Here is an 18,268-nt window from a genome sequence, read left to right as displayed (position 1 = left end):
TTGCGAATTCCTCTTTTACACACGCCATCTTTCTGGGGCCATCTTTTTTTTTCTGTGGGAGGCACCTCATAAGGGAAATATTGCCCTCTAACAATTCTGGAGGCATCACTTCCGGAGGCTGAATTTTCTCCCCCCTCTTCGGTGTCTGCAAAAATAAAAAAAATTATTATTGTTTCCTGGTATTCCAGGTACTTTTTCTGATGGCCAGCATATCTGTACAACACATAAGAATTGTACAACGCCATATGAATCAGGTGTACAACTATTTTTTTGTACCACTTACGGGACTTTCTCATCGCATCATATGGCTTTATCATCTAATCCGATAAATCGACTCCCCCCCATATGTTTATTGTATGCCTGGATCCATTGGGGCCTTGGTGTTTCTTCCTCTCTGCCACGCATGGGTACAAGAGTGCTCTCTTCATTGTGGATAGTTGTAAGCATAAGGACATCTTTTTTGTTCTTATACTTTAGGACCAGCACCCCGTCATTACACATCGCCCTGCTCTCGCCTTGCTTAAATTTCTGGGCTATGAGGGTCTTTGGAAGGCCTTGCTGGTTCTTACGGACCGTTCCACAGGCCACTATTTGCTTCAGGGCAAGACTTTTAAAAAGCGGGACCCTTGTGTTAGGGTATGTTCACATGACCTATTTTCAGACGTAATTCAGCCGTTTTACGCCTCAAATTACGCCTGAAAAGACGGCTCCATTACATCTGCAAACATCTGCCCATTGCTTGCAATGGGTTTTACGATGTTCTGTTCAAACGAGGTGTAAAAAATACGCCCGCGTCAAAGAAGTGCATGTCACTTCTTTGGACATTTTTGGAGCAGTTTTTCATTGACTCCATTGAAAAATAGCTCCAATTACGTCCGTAATGGTCGCCGCAAAAAACGCGAGTACTTGCAATTACATCTGAAATTCAGGAGCTGTTTTCGCCTGAAAACAGCTCCGTAGTTTCAGACGTATTTTGCGTTTGCATGTGAACATACCCTAAAAGTTATCTAGGTACAAGTGGTAGCCCTTTTCAAGGAGGGGGTGCATGAGCTCCCACATAATTTTCCCACTTGTACCTAGATAGGGGGGGGGGCAGTCTAGGGGATTTATTTTTGTGTCCTTGCCCTCATATATTCTGAAGGTATGTGTGTACCCGGATTCTGATTCACACAGCTTATACATTTTAATGTCATATCTGGCCCTTTTATTTGGAAGGTACTGCCTAAATTTTAATCTTCCCTTAAAGTGAACAAGGGACTCATCGATTGAGATGTGATTCTGAGGGGTGTATCATTCTTCAAATTTTTTTGTAAAATGGGAAATGACTGGTCGAATTTTATAGAGGCGATTAGAGTTTGGGTCATCTCTGGGTGGGCACTGGATATTGTCATTATAGTGTAAAAATTTAAGAATAGCCTCTAACCTTCCTCTGGCCATTGTAATACGATACATAGGTGTATGATGTAACATATCTGTTGACCAGTATGATCGTATTGTTGGCTTCTTTGTCAGGACCATATTCATCAGCAGGGGCGTAACTAGGAAAGACTGGGCCCCATAGCAAACTTTTGACTGGGGGCCCCCCTCCCCTGGCTGTCACACAACACCCCCTTGTAGATAACGCCATACAGCCTCCCTTGTAGATAACGCCATACAGCCCCCCTGTAGATAACGCCATACAGCCCCCCCTGTAGATAACGCCATACAGCCCCCCCTGTAGATAACGCCATACAGAGTCCCCCCTTGTAGGTAACGCTATACAGCCCCCCCTGTAGGTAACGCTATACAGCCCCCCCTCTAGGTAAGACTATACAGCCCCCCTGTAGGTAACGCTATACAGCCCCCCTGTAGGTAACGCTATACAGCCCCCCCTGTAGGTAACGCTATACAGCCCCCCCTGTAGTTAACGCTATGCAGCCCCCCCTGTACGTAACGCCATACAGCCCCCCCTGTAGGTAACACCATTCAGCCCCAACCCCCCAAAAAAATCCGACCTACAGTGTGTCCTACAAAAGACGTATCCCCTATCCACAGGATAGGGGGATACATGTGTGATCGCTGGCAGCGATAGGGAGAACGGGGGAAAGAAAGTCCCCTGAAGTTCTCCATGACTAACCTCTGACTGCCGGAGTCTGCGCAGCTCAATAAAAATTTAAAGGAGCGCTGGTCACGCATGCGCACAACCGAGACCGGCGCTCCATTCATTTCTACGGAGCTGCCGGCACAGACCCCGGAAGTCCGAGGTTTGTGATGGAGAACTTCAGGGGACTTTCGGTTCTCCCTATCAATGCCAGCGATCACACATGTATCCCCTATCCTGTGGATAGGGGATACATGTCTTTTGTTTAATGGCAGAGCGGGGAGATACCTCCCTGCTCTGCCATAGTGTTCAGTGGCGTTGTGCTGTAGCAGCCATAGCGGCTGCTAGCGGAGTCTCCAGCCATGGTGGGGGCCCGTGCCAGCGGGCGACACGGGCCCCCTCATGCCGCGGGCCCCGTAGCGGCCGCTATGGCTGCTACGGCGGTAGTTACGCCACTGTTCATCAGCAACCCCCAGAATTTTAACATTTCGGTTGCATCAGTGGGATGCCACCTGTATTGTCTGGCAAAAAAGGATTGCGGGTTTACATTAATAAATTGTTGTGCGTAGAGGTTAGTCTAACCACTGAATTAATAAAATCATCAGTTATATAAAGTTTTAAAAATTCAAACTCATTTAGCCCTGTTGTATCTACTCTTATTCCTGAGACACCAATAAATTCAGGAATTTGAGGATCAAAATTACATGGGGTGCCCAATCCTCTTCATTTGTGCCAGGCAGGGCTTGATGGCTTCTTATTTTAGAGGTTTGAGGGGTGTCAGAGGTTTGAGGGGTTTCCTCTTCGTCACTGGAGGAAGTTGAAAGGTGAAATATGGATCCCCCCTCACTGGCAGAATCGGTATCAGAACAGAGCATTTGAAATGCCTCCTCTGTGGTATACAGTCGCTTTGCCATAATGATTTGTATTGTGTGTGTGTGTGTGTGTGAAATATAATACAGTAAGCTGTTCTGTAATAGTGATCTAAGTGAACATACCTATAATATTAATCTGTTACAGTAAACTCTACTGTAACAGTTAAATAATGTAACAAATGTATTTATTTTTTTATATAATATAATTTATTTATTTATTTTTAAAAACGTTCCTAACAAACGTACAACTATCCCTAACGAACAATGGCAGGTGATGGCGATTCACAGTACAGGGCATGTCACTCTGGGTTCCTCACTGGGTAGAGCAGGGAAGGGGCACTGGACAATGGCAGGTGATGGCGAATCACAGTACAGGGCACGTCACTCTGGGATCCTCACTGGGTAGCGCAGGGAAGGGGCACTGGACATTGGTAGCTGATGGCGATTCACAGTACAGGGCACGTCACTCTTGGTTCCTCACTGGGTAGAGAAGGGAAGGGGCACTGGACAATGGCAGGTGATGGCGATTCACAGTACAGGGCACGTCACTCTGGGATCCTCACTGGGTAGAGCAGGGAAGGGGCACTGGACAATGGCAGGTGCTGGCGATTCACAGTACAGGGCACTTCACTCTCTGGGTACTTTACTGCGTAGAGCAGGGAAGGGGCACTTGTCAGTGACACTCGCAGGGAATTTATATAATTCTTTATTTTCTGTCTTCTCTCACTGTCTCTCATTAACACACGTCTGATCTCCTCACTCTCTCTCACAAAAGGAAGAGATCAGATGCTGTGAGCAAAAGGTGATGCCCAGAAACTGGCATCAATAAGCTGTGATTGGTCAGTCACTACAGACTGACCAATCAGTGATCAACAATGTGGGACCGCTGTGATTGGTCCCCCACAACATACAAGTGACAATCTGCCGTCTTTGACAGCAGTTGTCACATTGTGATCTCCTCCCCTGGCTTTTTCTGCCAGGTAACTCTTAGACTGCTGTGATTGGTCAGTCACTACTGACTGACCAATCACAGAGATCGCAAACGAAGGACCGCTGCGACTGGTCCCCCACATCTTGTCAGTGACGATCTGTCACATTTTAAATGCCCTAACCTGGCTCTTTCTGCCGGTAGTGACTGAACAATCACAGCGACCGCAAACGGTGGACAGCAGTCGTCACGTTAAATTCCCTAACCCGGCTCTTACTGCCGGGTTACTATAATAAAATGTTGTGATTGGTCAATCACAGCGATCGCGGGAGGAGTCAAGCAGTAATTGGTCCCTCGCCGCATCAGAGTGACTATTGGCTGTCTGTGACAGCCGATATCAATCTTCTGTCACCAGTTCTTTTGACATGGTGTCAGATTTTAGCCATGACGTAACTGTACCTCCTGCTGCCTTAATGCAGGGCAAACCATGACGTACAGTTGCGCCATGGTGCATTAAGGGGTTAAAGACTAGCAGTAACCCCCCAATATTACCCCAGTACCCACCTCAACCAGGGGTACTGGGAAGAACCGGGTACGATCCGGTACCCGACCATCTGTAGCGATGGTTGGGTACTGGGGTGGCCGCAGGCTGGTGTGATGAAACTGGGAAAGGCCAAAAACGGTTGCCCTTCTTACCCTGGTAATGCTAGCCTACTGCTGCTATGTTGTATATAGCTGGTTATGAAAAATGGCGGAGACACCACGTAGTTTTTTTTCAATTTTTTATTTTAAAACGACATGGGGTCCTCCCCATTTTTTTTCATAACCAGCCAGATACAACAAAGCCGCATCAGGCTAGCATTACCAGGGTGGGAAGGGCCACAGGTTTTTGTCCCTTCCCAGCCTGACAATACCAGCCCGTGGCCGCCCCAGTGCCGGTCATCACTACAGATGGTCAGGTTCTGGATTGCACCCGGCTCTTCCCGGCAACCCTGGTGGCAGTGGGCACCGGGGTAATGATGGGGGGTTAGTGCTAGCCTTTTCAATGATTAATGCTGAGCCTCATCTTAGTAATGGACGTCGTCAATTAGACAATTGCCATTACCAAGGCGCTAATAAGGTATTAAAAAAACACAGACAGAAATTATTTTTTTAAATTGAAATAAAAACACCCCCACACAAACCTCTTTGACCATTTTTTATTTTTTAAATGAAGCATAAATCATCGACGTAGTCCAACGAATCTTAAATGTAGTCCAAACTGTCCAGCGGAACATGCAAAACAAAAATTTGCAATTATAAAATAAAAAAACGTATACTCACCTAAAGCAGTCTTCTGTCTTCTCCCCTACGCCGCAATAGAAACTAGAGGTCAATTAACTGTAATTTCTATTGTAGCGCACGAGACCTATAGATGCGCCACATTTATTAATAGATATTAATAATTCTGGTGCATCAGGGAGGTCCTGTGCGCCAGAGAAAACTTTAAAAAAACTTTTGATGTCACACTGACATGTCGAGAGTTTTGACAGGTGGGGATCCGAGCACTGAGACACCCACTGATCGCTAAAATGTAGAGGCAGAAGTGTTTGGGTGAGCGCTGTGTGTCTATGAGCTCGTACACTGTTCTGAGAAAAGCCGATCAGAAACAAAGTGGTACAGTGCTCACCCGAGCACTTCTGACGCTTCATTCTAGCAATCAGTGGGGGTCCCAGTGCTCGGACCCCACCAATCAAAACTTCTGACATGTCAGTGTAACAGGTCAAAAGTTTTTTAAAACTTTAGTTACTGTTGAAGCAGTCAAACACCCCCCCCCTTTCAGTATAATACCTACTGAGGGTTTTATGGGGGAAATTATACTGCATGGGGGGGTCTGAATGTCTGACTCTGATGGCTTTTAGTATGGTAGCTTCTGAGGACTCTATGGAGTGTTTATTTACCCCACAGAGCCCTCTGCTGTCCGCAAGATGCTCATACCCCCCTTCCCCCAGTGTCGGCCCATCACATTTAAATTTGTTTGGGCAGGAGTCTGAGCGCAGTAAGCGCCGCTCTTCCGCTCTAGTCTTTAACAACAATGACTCAGCCACCTGTCCTCACCTCATTACTTACAAGCCACTCTCTCCTTTTCATCAGGAGAGAGCATTCGACCGCTCCTCCCGCAGGCCTCCAGCTTCAGAGAGGAGGAGTGCACTAGCAGACGTGCGCCTATCGTGCCGCACGTCTGCCTTGTCAGGTATACTCCCCTGCCCTCCCCACGCATCTCCCCCCTGCCCTGCCACAAATCGCCCCCCCCCTCCCGGTTTTTAGCTCGGTGGCGTCGCCTGAGGCGGCATGCTCAGCTCGTCTCATGGCAGGTGTGGCCCTGTCTGTCACGGTACTGTGACTGCCATATCTTACCTATAGCACTGCATGTAGGAGCGTGCAGTGCCATCAAAGGGAGCACGTAATTAATGAGCTTCTGGCACAGGAACCGAGCCATCAATTACATGATTTACAGGTGATGGGCGGGAAGGGGTTAATCATAATGGTCAACCATAACAACCATACTAAAAATTTATGCAAGGGAAGTATAATACAGATATGCCCAATTTAAAAAATATCGCTCCATCCAGTAGACAAATGTATAATGTGCAGTATACTTTTTTTTTAACATGGTAATCAACGCTCACATATTATGTCTTGTACTAAACAATCTGGTAGTTACGGAATCCTTGTTCACCTTCTTATACCTTCAATGTAATGTAGCAATTTTTCAAACCACCGATCAATTGACATTTCCATCAGTACAATGATTCAAAATATTCCGCCGTAAATTTGATTATAAAAGCAGCTCTTACATCTACAGATACCGCTAATGACAGCAATGATTTTTATGTATGCGCAGTGCATGTCTTAGGTTTGATGGTGCCATGTGTGATACCTTCTTTTGGTACCACAACTGTCCATTTTGTGTATTGTCATATAGTGTACAGTACAAATACCTATTCTATATAGTAGCTATACAGTATATTAGCGGCATAGGGCTCCTAAAGAACACTTCCATACATAGTTACATAGTTGATAAGGTTGAAAAAAAAGACACAGGTCCATCAAGTCCAACCTATAGGCTGGGTTCCGACCTCGAACCCGTAGAACATTCCATCCAAAAAATCGCAGTACATTGTGGCGCGGCTGTTCGAATAGAATTTCTGCTGCAGAAAGCAGCGATGTGAAAAAAAAAAGCTGTTCATACTTAACCACTCCCTCTTCTTTGCTCGTAGTCTGGCCTCCCGGGATGACGTTGCAGGCCAAGTGATGCTGCAGTCTGATTGGCTGCAGCAGTCACATGGGATGAAATGTCATCCCAGGAGGCCGGACTGCAGGAAGGAGAGCGTTCTGGGTAGGTATGATTTTCTTTTATTTTCCAGAGTTGAGATTTTTGCAGCTCAATTGTTGCAGGTCAATTTATTAGGGTATGTGCACACGCTAGCTTCCTTTTACGTCTGAAAAGACAGACTGTTTTCAGGAGAAAACAGCTGCGTCGTTTCAGACATAAAAGCTCCTTCTCGCATTATGCGAGGCGTCTTTGACGCCCGTAATCTTGAGCTGTTCTTCGTTGACTTCAATGAAAAACGGCTCAAATTACGTTTCAAAGAAGTGCCCTGCACTTCTTTGACGAGGCAGTCATTTTACGCGTCGTCGTTTGACAGCTGTCAAACGACGACGCGTAAATGACAGGTCGTCGGCACAGTACGTCGGCAAACCCATTCAAATGAATGGGCTGATGTTTGCCGACGTATTGTTGCCGTATTTTCAGGCGTAAATCGAGGCATAATACGCCTCGTTTACGCCTCAAAATAGGTCGTGTGAACCCAGCCTTAACATTTACACTGCATTTTTTTCCGCTGCGTGGGCATGAGATTTTCTAACTGTCATCCACTTTGCTGCTACTGTAAATGCTGCGTCATTTTCGCACAGAATTCCGTTGTGGAAATTCCGCTCGTTTACACTATATGGGAACCCGGCTATAATTGTAATGGCGGGGTAGGGAGACAGACAGGTGAGCCCTAATCTACCCGCCACTCAGTCCCTGCCTACTTGGAACGGCCCATCCTAGGCGACGGCGTACAACTGGGCGACGGTCCCTACTCTCACTAGGTGCACGACAGACAGACAGACAGGGGTACAAAGAAGCTAAGGGAAAAGGGGCAGATGCCCACGGCAACACCGTGAGCTACAAGAGTAGTGAACGAGCCGAGTCAAACCAGGAGTGCTTACGAGGTACCAAACGCAGAGCAAGAGAGTAGTCAGTAAAGTCAGGGTCAATATGAAGCAGAGGACAAATAGAACAAGCAGCAGCAGCAGAGCCAGGAAACAAGCAGAATCACAGGCAAAGGAGAAGCAGGAAATGAAGGTATAAATAGACAGAGGGCGGGAGCTCCGTCTGGCCAGGCTGTGATAGGCTCTCCCACTCCTCAGCCTCCCAGCCTGAGTGGTAGACGAAGGAGTCACTCTATCAGACTTAGGAGCAGGTGCAGACTGACTAACCACGGGCATTGACACAGAAGCTGTGTCTGGCAGATCCTTTACAATAATCCTATATGTGTATATCCAGGGGAAGGCATAACCCCCATGAGGTTGATGCCAATTGCCTCATTAGGGGATAAAACTTTTCCATGACTCCAAATATGGCAATCAGAAAAAATCCCTGGATCAACATCCCATCTCCAGAATCTAGAACTCATAACTTGTTATATTATATTTTCAAGAAAGGGGTCAAGGTCCTTTTACACTTGTTCAAAGAATCAACCATCACAACATCCTGTGGCAGAGCGTTCCATAATCTCAATGCTCTCACAGTCAGGGCCAGCGTCAGCACCCGGCAAACCCGGGCAAGTGCCGGGGCCACTGCTCTTGTAGGGGCCCACTCGGCCGCCGTGTGCTTTACTCCACCCACCTGCTTAAATTAACTATAGCCGTCAGTGGTAGATTGCAGAGAGGAGCATCTAAAAATAATTAAAAACTCACCTAACACGTTCCCACGATGAGTTGAACGGTCCCGTCACTTCCTTCTTACTGGTACTTGGCGCCGCTCACATCCACAATAACAATGCATTGCGGCGCAGATGACGTAATCATGTCACGCTGACATAATCATAATCATAATCATGTCACCTCTTTGTTATTGTGGATGCGAGCGGCGCCAAGTACCAGTAAGAAGGTAGTGACAGAACCATTCAGCTCGTCGTGGGAACGTGTTAGAAGTGGTTCCTGCATCTATCAGACATTTATAGCATATCATGGTGATATACCATGAATTTATGAGATGATATTCAAAAACCCATTTAATTACTGCAATATTTCTTATTAGCAAATAGCAGTGAGGTTCTTGGCACACAGTTAATTAATCAAATTTGATAAAATTGTGTGAGCCCACCTGCCCAGACAAGGCAGCCTCATTCAGATGGGTACAAGAAACGGCATGTGCAGCAGTGTTAAACAGTGCTTGCCTGACTAAACAAAAATAATTTTTGGAAGGAAAAGCTGTACAAACTTTCTGTACAAACTTTGATAACAGCAACAGATTCTTGTTAAAAATCCAACATATTAAAATTCTGCTTTAAAACAAGTTTTAACATGAAATAATAACTGCACTTTCATCAAACTTTTGAAATGTCATAGACACATACCTGAAGTGGGTCTGGGTGCTGAGACCGCCACCGCTGAAACGAAGGTGCAGACATACTTAGCTGAGAGCTTTGCATCTTCATCTGTGAGCAGCTCTCCCTGTCAGGCTGGAGACGGCTTAGGCTCTTAGCATATTTCCTTGAGGCTGGTGTCACAGACTTTTGTCACAGTTTTTTGAGTCAAATACAGAAGTGGATCTTAAAGGACGGAAAAGTATAAAGAAAAAACTGATATCTCTCTTTTGTATACACTCCTGTGTTTGGCTTGAAAAATTGCTCAAAAACTGACAGAAAAAAAAAGTGTCATCAGCCAATATATAAAATATCTCTTTCCTATCTAGTACAGTGTTATAAATAAGCCAATTGACTACTCACCAGTTGTAAACTACACCAAAGGGACAAGTTCAATTCTATGCCTACTGGGCAGCCGGCACACAGGAAATGCAGGTAGAAGGAGCCTGGAATCTACCCACACCAAGTAGAGTTGTCAGGTTCTTCACGTCATCTAAAGAAAAAAGTAAATACGTTAATACAGCTACTCATCAACACATTAGTCAGTTCCTAACCTACCCCACCTCATGATTTACTTACATAGCAGCATCCACTTCCATTGCACCATGCCAATCAAATATGAGCCCATCCCCCAAAATGACTTTCCAATTGAAAAAAGTGATCTTGACCTATCCCACCTCTGTTTAATACTACACTGTGTACACATAGGTTCGTCATCTACTCACCAGTTCTAAACTACACCAAAGGGACAAGTTACATTTTATGCCTGCTGGTGACGGTGGGGAGGTGCAAGCATCAACTGGGGACGGGGCAATGTAAAATTAGCATTTGCGGCCTGCGACGCATTTGTGGGAGACTATGTATATTAACATAATATGTATCTATACCAGGGGCGATGTTAGGGTCTTATAAGATCAGGGGCACAAACCATGCACCACCCCCAAACAAAAAAAAAAGATATATAGATCTAAAAGACTATGAACCCTATAGCTACACCACTGAATAGAATTAGATACATCGTCTCAGCAGACATTATCAGACATAATAGGTTTAGATGCAACAGTTCAGCAGTGTCACACAATACGTTTAGATACCGCGGCTCAGCAAACAGTATCATGATAAGATTAGATACAACTCAGCAGACAATATCACACGATAGGCTTAGATACAACAGTGGATCAGCAGACAGTATCACACTGTAAATAGTGCCACACCCCCCCCCCTGTAGGTAGTGCCACACAGACCCACCTTGTAGATAGTGACACACAAAGCCCCCCCTTGTAGATCGTTCCATACACCCCCTCTTGTGGATCATGCCATACATCCCCCCTTGTAGATCGTTCCATACACCCCCCTCTTGTAGAGTGTGCCATACACCCCTCTTGTAGATCGTGCCATACACCCCCCCTTATAGATCGTGCCATACACCACCCTTGTAGCTCGTGCCATACATCCTTCCTTGTAGATCGTGCCATACACCCCCTGTATAGATTGTTCTATACAGCCCCCCTCTTGTAGATCGTGCCATAAACACCCCCCTCCTTGTAGATAGTGAAACACACACCTCCCTGCATGAAATAAAAAAAAAATTGTACTCACCAAGCCCGGGCCGTTCCCGTGATGAACCGAGCTCCAGCCTACTCAGCCACATTAGGCCTGAAGTGTACGCCAGCTTGATGACGTCATCCTATCCCTGTTTTATAGGTTGCAGCGAATAGCAAACAACTTCGCTATCTCCCTGCAACTTCGTCATTGTATTCAATTGTACCTGCATCCTGAGAACGCAGGTACAATTTAATATGGAAGTCGCTGGTGGCCGGGGGCCCCCCTGAGTAAGGGGGAACGCGGGGCCTGTAGCTGGAGCTCCAAGAGTACCAATGATAATCCGACCCTGGTAGCGATGGTCGGCCATTGGGGCGGCCGCAGGCTGGTGTTATTAGACTGGGGAGAAATTTACCAAAAACAGTGGTCCTTCCAACCCTGGTAATGCTAGCCTGCTGCTGCTGTATTTATTTATTTTTTAAATAATTGGAAAAAACATTGTGGGGTTCCCCCCAATTTTTCATAACCAGCCAGATACAACACTGCAGCAGCAGGCTAGCATTACCAGGGTCGGAAGGGTCCACTGTTTTTGGCTTTTCCCAGTCCAGTAACACCAGCCTGCGGCCGCCCCAGTTCCCACCCATCGCTACAGCTGGTTGGGTACTGGATCGTACTCGGCTCTTCCCGACAACCCTGGTGGCGGTGGGTACTGGTGTAATAATTGGGGTTAGTGTTTGCCTCTGAACCGGCTAACGCTCAGCCTCGCCTTAGTGATGGACACTGTCAATCAGCCAGCAGCTATTGCTAAGGCGATAGTAATAATGTTTAAAAAAACTACAAGGATATGGAAGAAATATTTTATTGAAATAAAAACCCCCACACAACCCTCGTTAACCATTTTATTGAGAATAAAAAAAATGCTGTCATCGAAGTAGTCCTCGAATCCGAAGCAGTCCAACATCTGAACCTGTAAGAAAAACACAAACACAAAAAAAATTTGTAACGCATAAAAAAAACAAAACAATGCTCATACTTACCTTTTCTGGGTCCAGCGCAGGAGCCGCTGTGTCAGCGAGCTGAGCCCTATATCTAAGCCTATCATGTGTGATACTGTTTGCTGAGCCACTGTATCTAATCCTATCCATATAGGGTCATAGTGCTATAGATATGCTGTCTCTATATATATATATATATATATATATATATACACACAAACACACACACATATACATACACACACATTTTTTTGGGGGGTTGACATATGTTAGAACAAGGATACTTACTGTCACGAAGCGGGTTAGTGAACCCACTAGGCCGTACCGCCGTAGCGGGGAGGCAGCTGGCCAAACAACAGGAAACCCCAGCAATACAATGTACAGCACAAGGGTACCTGGATAGTCCAGACAGTGGCTGCAGCTCTGGCACTGATGGAGACCGTTGCAGCAGATAACGCCAAGCGTGGTGGATGACACAGGTGCCGCAGGTTGCGCCAGACGTGGCGGATTCCTCCGGACGTGGCAGATGACACAGGACGTGGCAAATTCCTCCGGATGTGGCAGAGGACACAGGACGTGGCGGATTCCTCCGGACGTGGCCGATGACACAGGACGTGGCGATTCCTACAGACGTGGCAGATTACACAGGACGTGGCAGATTCCTCTGGTTGTGGCAGATGACACAGGACGTGGCACGACTTGATACTAAAGGCACAGCACGGAAAACAGGAACAGGGAACAAGGCACGGGTAACAACTGGAACGGGAAACACTAAGGGACCATTTGCAAGACAGACTGGGAAAACTAACAACGCTCATGCAAGGATCAGAAGGCGTGGGGCCTTCTTATAGACCAGGAAATCGTGGCAGTTGATGATGATGACAATCTCCTTGGTGCGCACCCTACGGGACACAGCAGACCAGAGCAGAAGTGAGCGCTGGCATCTCCTAGGAAGGAGATGGGGACCAGCGCTCACGGATCCATGGCTGCGGGCGTCGGGAGGTGAGTAAACCCTACGGCCCGCGGCCATGGACGCTACACTTACTGCTGTGGCCCTGTATGTAAGTCTATCATGTGTGATACTGTCTGCTGGGGCCATGTATCTAAGCCTATCATGTGTGATACTGTCTGCTGGGGCCATGTATCTAAGCCTATCATGTGTGATACTGTCTGCTGGGCCATGTATCTAAACCTATCGTGTATGATACTGTCTACTGAGACAATGCATCCAATTCTATCCAGCGGTGTAGCTATAGAAGCCTTAGTCTTATAGATATGCTATCTCCGATATGTATGTAAAAGTTTATTTATTTTTCGTAGGATAAATATATGTTTCAGGGCTTGTGCCCCTGATCTTTTAAGACCGTAGCAGCGCCCCTGGGCCTAACTAAAATATGGGGGCACAAAGGAGACCTACAAAATATATAGGGACACAAAGGGCGCCTTACTAATATATAGGGACACAACTAATAGATGGGGGCACGAAAGAGAACTACTATTCTTTAGGGGGGAAAATGGGACATTACTACTGTGTGGGAGCACATAGGGAGGTATTACTGTGTAGGGAGTAGAAAGGTGGCACCATAACTATTTTCTTAAAGGTCACCTATTGGTAGAGGCAGTTTATCAACATCACTTTCACCTCTAATTCCTCCAGGTACTGAAATACTCAAGCCTACAGATACCAGGTCTTCCGGAAATCACAACGTCCATGTAACAGGTACATCAAGATTCACACATCGCAGAAACGGCACTGGATTCATTGGCCCATGAATTACATGTGAATGGTAAGTGATCCATGGTTACATCCTTCTGGCATTATGTTTCTGCCTTTATACTGCCGCCGCTCGAGTTGAACTGCAAAGGGGCTCACTAAGGTTCTGTCGCCCAAGGGCCCACATAAACCTTGAGCCGGCCCTGCTCACAGTAAAGAATCCCCATCTGTAATGTTGGTGAAACCTTTTTTCCTCTAGATGTAGAGGATGCCCCCTTGTCATTGCTACAGGCATAGGTGTAAAAAGATCATTAGAAAGATCTCTGTACAGTTATATATTTGTACGTTGTTATTAGATAGCCCCTAGCCCAAATTCATTCAGAACATGTTCTTGAATATAAATAATTTTTGTGGTATCTTGGACTTGCAAAATAAATGTGACTTGTTCATATTAATGCCTTAGAAATCAATGTTCCATTACCTCTTTTCAACATCTTTAGTTCCAAGTGTATGCAAAGAGGCTTAATACTAATAGAATAGGAACAGCCAAGTACTAAAGCTGTAAACATTTTTGATAATGTTAACAGCTCCGTGGATCTTGCTTCTGCTTATTTTGTTTAGTTTAGGGTTTATTCACACTGCAGACTTATACCTCAATCGTAAGCCTCCGACATATATGACACTATATAACAGTTGACTACACTATTCCATACAGCAAAATAGAAGGTATTTACCTAAATACATTAGCCCAATAAATGGCAAAAGGTTACTCTTCTGGGATTTGTAAGGTTAATTGGGGATCTAAAAAAAAATAATAAAAGTTTTTATTCTTTCATGAGTTATTTACAAGTTATGGGTGACATTATGGGTGTCAGGTCCGAGCATTCCTAGATGAACAGTTTCCTGGAAAGTGGATTGGTCGTCGTGGGCCAGTTGAATGGCCCCCTAAGTCTCCCGATCTGACCCCCTTAGACTTTTATCTTTGGGGTCATCTGAAGGCAATTGTCTATGCTGTGAAGATACGAGATGTGCAGCAACTGAAACTACGGATACTGGAAGCCTGTGCTAGCATTTCTTCTGCGGTGTTGCTATCAGTGTGTGAAGAGTGGGAGAAGAGAGTTGCATTGACAATCCAACACAATGGGCAGCACTTTGAACACATTTTATAAGTGGTCAGAAACTTGTAAATAACTCATGAAAGAATAAAGTAACGTTAAAACCAAGCACACCATTGTTTTTCTTGTGAAATTCTCGATAAGTTTGATGTGTCACATGACCCTCTTCCCATTGAAAAAACTAATGTTGGATACAAAATGGCTGACTTCAAAATGGCCGCCATGGTCAACACCCAGCTTGAAAAGTTTCCCCCCTCCCATATACTAATGTGCCACAAACAGGAAGTTAATATCACCAACCATTCCCATTTTATTTAGGTGTATCCATATAAATAGCCCACCCTGTATTATGTTATATATTGCAGTCTTAGTTACAATATATTCATTTTCATTATAGGAAAAGTTATAATGGCAGTCGATTTCGGCTTCCCCGGGAAGCGTGGTATGGAGTGAAGTTATAGCATACTCGTGGTGACATCACTGAAGCTTATATCGTTACGGCTAGTCCTTTAAGGGTATTACTGTGTTTAAATTTGAAGATTGCCAAGGACTTAGCCACATAATGCTTTGGTGACTAGTTAACTATGTTTATGTTTTAGTTTTTATATATTTTACAAGTTCTGTAAAAGAAAAAAATTAATAAAGCTGTGACATGCACCTCCCAATTTTACCTTGTGTCATGTGTGTTTTTATAGTTGGGGGGAAGGTGTTGAGTGTCTTTGCCTAGTCATGTACAGTACAACTGATTGGAACTGTGATAAGCTTGTAAGCATGAGGCCTTAAGGCACTTTTACACCGGCCGATAATCGGCCGGTGCAGTGAGCGCCGATCAACGAGACATCGTTGATCGGTGCTCACTTACTCCTGTCACACGGAGCTATGGATGAGGATGAACAGTCATTACTCCGATCGCTCGTCCCCATACATTATTATCATGTCGGCAGCGTCTCCATGTTTACACAAGGAGATGTGCTGCCGACAACAATAATCTTTTACTTTTTTAAAACGATACAACCAGCAGATGATCGAGTGTTTGCTCGTTCATCTGCTGATCATTCCCCTGTTTACACAGGGCAGTTATTGTCAATGAGCGTTATATTAACGCTTGTCTGCCCGATAATCATCCTGTGTAAAACCCCCTTAAGGCTCACTATCACCTACCACAGATTACACAATCTTTAGCAGTTGTAAATACTTACAGACAATGGAAGTTGTGTTTTCATTGACATGGAATTGGGCTTCCATTCTTGCACAAAAACATAAAATATTTATAATGCACATATTAATTTACATTAAACAGTTAAAGGGGTTTTCCAGGGACACAACATTTTTTAACTAATACTCTATGTAAATATTAAATAAAGTTCCTAATATACATTCTGTATTAAATCTGAACACATTTCTTCCTATTCACCCTACCTCTGCCCGGCTGGAAGTTCTGCCTTTCATCTGTGTCTTTTTTCTTTAGACACAGGCTGGTGCACGAGCGTTAGTATGCACACAGACCCTGTGTCGATACCTCACTCATTTACGTAGCGACACAGGGCTGTTCTTTAGTAATTATTCCGCCCCCCCCTACTGTCTATTGGTCCTCCCCACTAGTTCTTCCTTCCCCTTTAGTTCTCCCTTCCCCACTAGTTCTCCCTTCTCCCTTCCCCTTTTCTCTGCGTGTGGTCACAGAATCACGTGACCGCACCTCAGATGTGTTATGTGATACCCATCATCCCTGTATATATGTAATTGCCATCATCCCTGTAGATACCATCGGGGCAGGCAACTCACGGGCACTGAGCAATAGAAGGAAAGTGAAAAAAATGGTGCTGGCATTAAAGCACAAGCAAATAATGAACGAGGCGGGCATTGAGGAGGCTTTGGATTTATAGGATGCCTCAAACCCGGGTATATGTCAGAAGTCCCAGCTTTGAGGCATCCGATTGGTCCACAGCCTCCTCAATAACCACCCCTTTCATTCTTTGCTTATCCTTCAATACCAGCACAATTTTCTTCCCGTTCATGATATTCCTTTCGGGGCGGGCAGAGCACGAGCACTGAGGAATAGCATGAACGCAAAGAAAACGGTGCTGGTATTGAACCATAAGCAAAGAATGAACAGAGCGGGCATTGAGGAGACTGTGGACCAATAGGAATTTCTGACATATACCTGGGTTTTAGGCATTCTATTGGTCCACAGCCTCCTCAATGCCTGCCTCGTTCAATTCTTTGCTTACGCTTCAATGCCCGCCCCATTTTCTTCTCGTTCCTGAAATTCCTCAGTGACTGTGATCTGCCCGCCCCAAAAAATGTAGTGTCCCTGTAAAATCCCTTTAAAGTTTGTATCTTCCTGCATTGCCTACTGTCCTTTGTACACTAATATTTTATCATCAACCTCTTTTCAGGGTATTCCCAAAATCATAAAATGATCACCTAATTTTCTTATCGTTAGGGGCTCCACCGCTGGGATCACCACCGATCGTGAGAATGGGGGGTCCTGAACCGCCATATCCTCCTTATTGCTCTACTGCGGTGAGGAGGACATTGAATAGAGCGGAGGTTGAGCATGTGTGCTGCCAATCTCTTTAAGGTCTATGAAAATTACGGAAATAGCCAGGTACATCACTCGGCTGTTTCCGTCATTCTCATAGATAGTGAATGGAGCAGCAGGTGCTTGCTCGACTGGCGCTTCATTCAAGCTCCTCCTCGCTGCAGGGGATCCAGTGAGGATTTTGGGGTTCAGGATGCCGTTCTCATGATGAGTGAGGCTCCCATCGATGGAGCCCCCAGTGATCAGAAAATTACCACCTATCTACAGCATAGGTGATAATTTATGATTTTTGTTAAACCCATATAAGAAAGTTATCTGTTTAGAGCTTTCTGCACACCTATTAACTAGAGAGGTCCTGTCTTTACTCTTCCAGGTATTTGTCATAGAAATAGAACTCCTATCTATACTACTTCTATGTTGTAGTCATCATTATAACACAACATTTTGAAAATATACACTGGTGCCGATGCAAAGGTTCTCCTTTCTAGCAAAGAAATCAAGAAGGTGTTAAGAAAATCTGCAATAACCAACATAAATTTCCCTAAAAATCCTCTCTGAAGCTCAAGGAGGGTATGCTTGAATCTCCAAGTACAAGATGGAAATAACCCCTTTCAAAAGATGAGAATATCTAGATATCTAGTGCAGGGACAAATAAAAACACATTGTCCATGACAGCAAGGAGAAATGATTCAAGGAATTGACTTGTATATTGTACTTACAAACATGGGTAAAAGGCACATTAATATCAGGGATCTTTAAAATAGATTGCCAGGATTTACCTCCTGGCTATATCTAAGACCAA

General features: G+C 45.1%; 1 protein-coding gene across 2 annotated transcripts in view; it reads left to right on the top strand.

Moving 5' to 3' along the window:
- Window positions 1–15,534, top strand: part of SMIM32 (small integral membrane protein 32) — a 55,014-nt gene extending 39,480 nt beyond the window's left edge. Inside the window, exons 2-3 of one of the 2 annotated variants that reach the window (XR_012882345.1) lie at window positions 13,753–13,882; window positions 15,322–15,534. The gene's annotated coding sequence lies outside the window, so the exon portion shown is untranslated. The remainder of the gene's footprint in view (window positions 1–13,752; window positions 13,883–15,321) is intronic. The other variant, XM_075856437.1, reaches the window with a different exon arrangement.
- The last annotated feature ends 2,734 nt before the right edge of the window (window positions 15,535–18,268 follow it).

The sequence above is a fragment of the Rhinoderma darwinii genome, chromosome 3 (assembly GCF_050947455.1).
Source record: "Rhinoderma darwinii isolate aRhiDar2 chromosome 3, aRhiDar2.hap1, whole genome shotgun sequence".
Taxonomy (NCBI): domain Eukaryota; kingdom Metazoa; phylum Chordata; class Amphibia; order Anura; family Rhinodermatidae; genus Rhinoderma; species Rhinoderma darwinii.
This window is presented reverse-complemented; position numbering and strand designations above follow the sequence as displayed.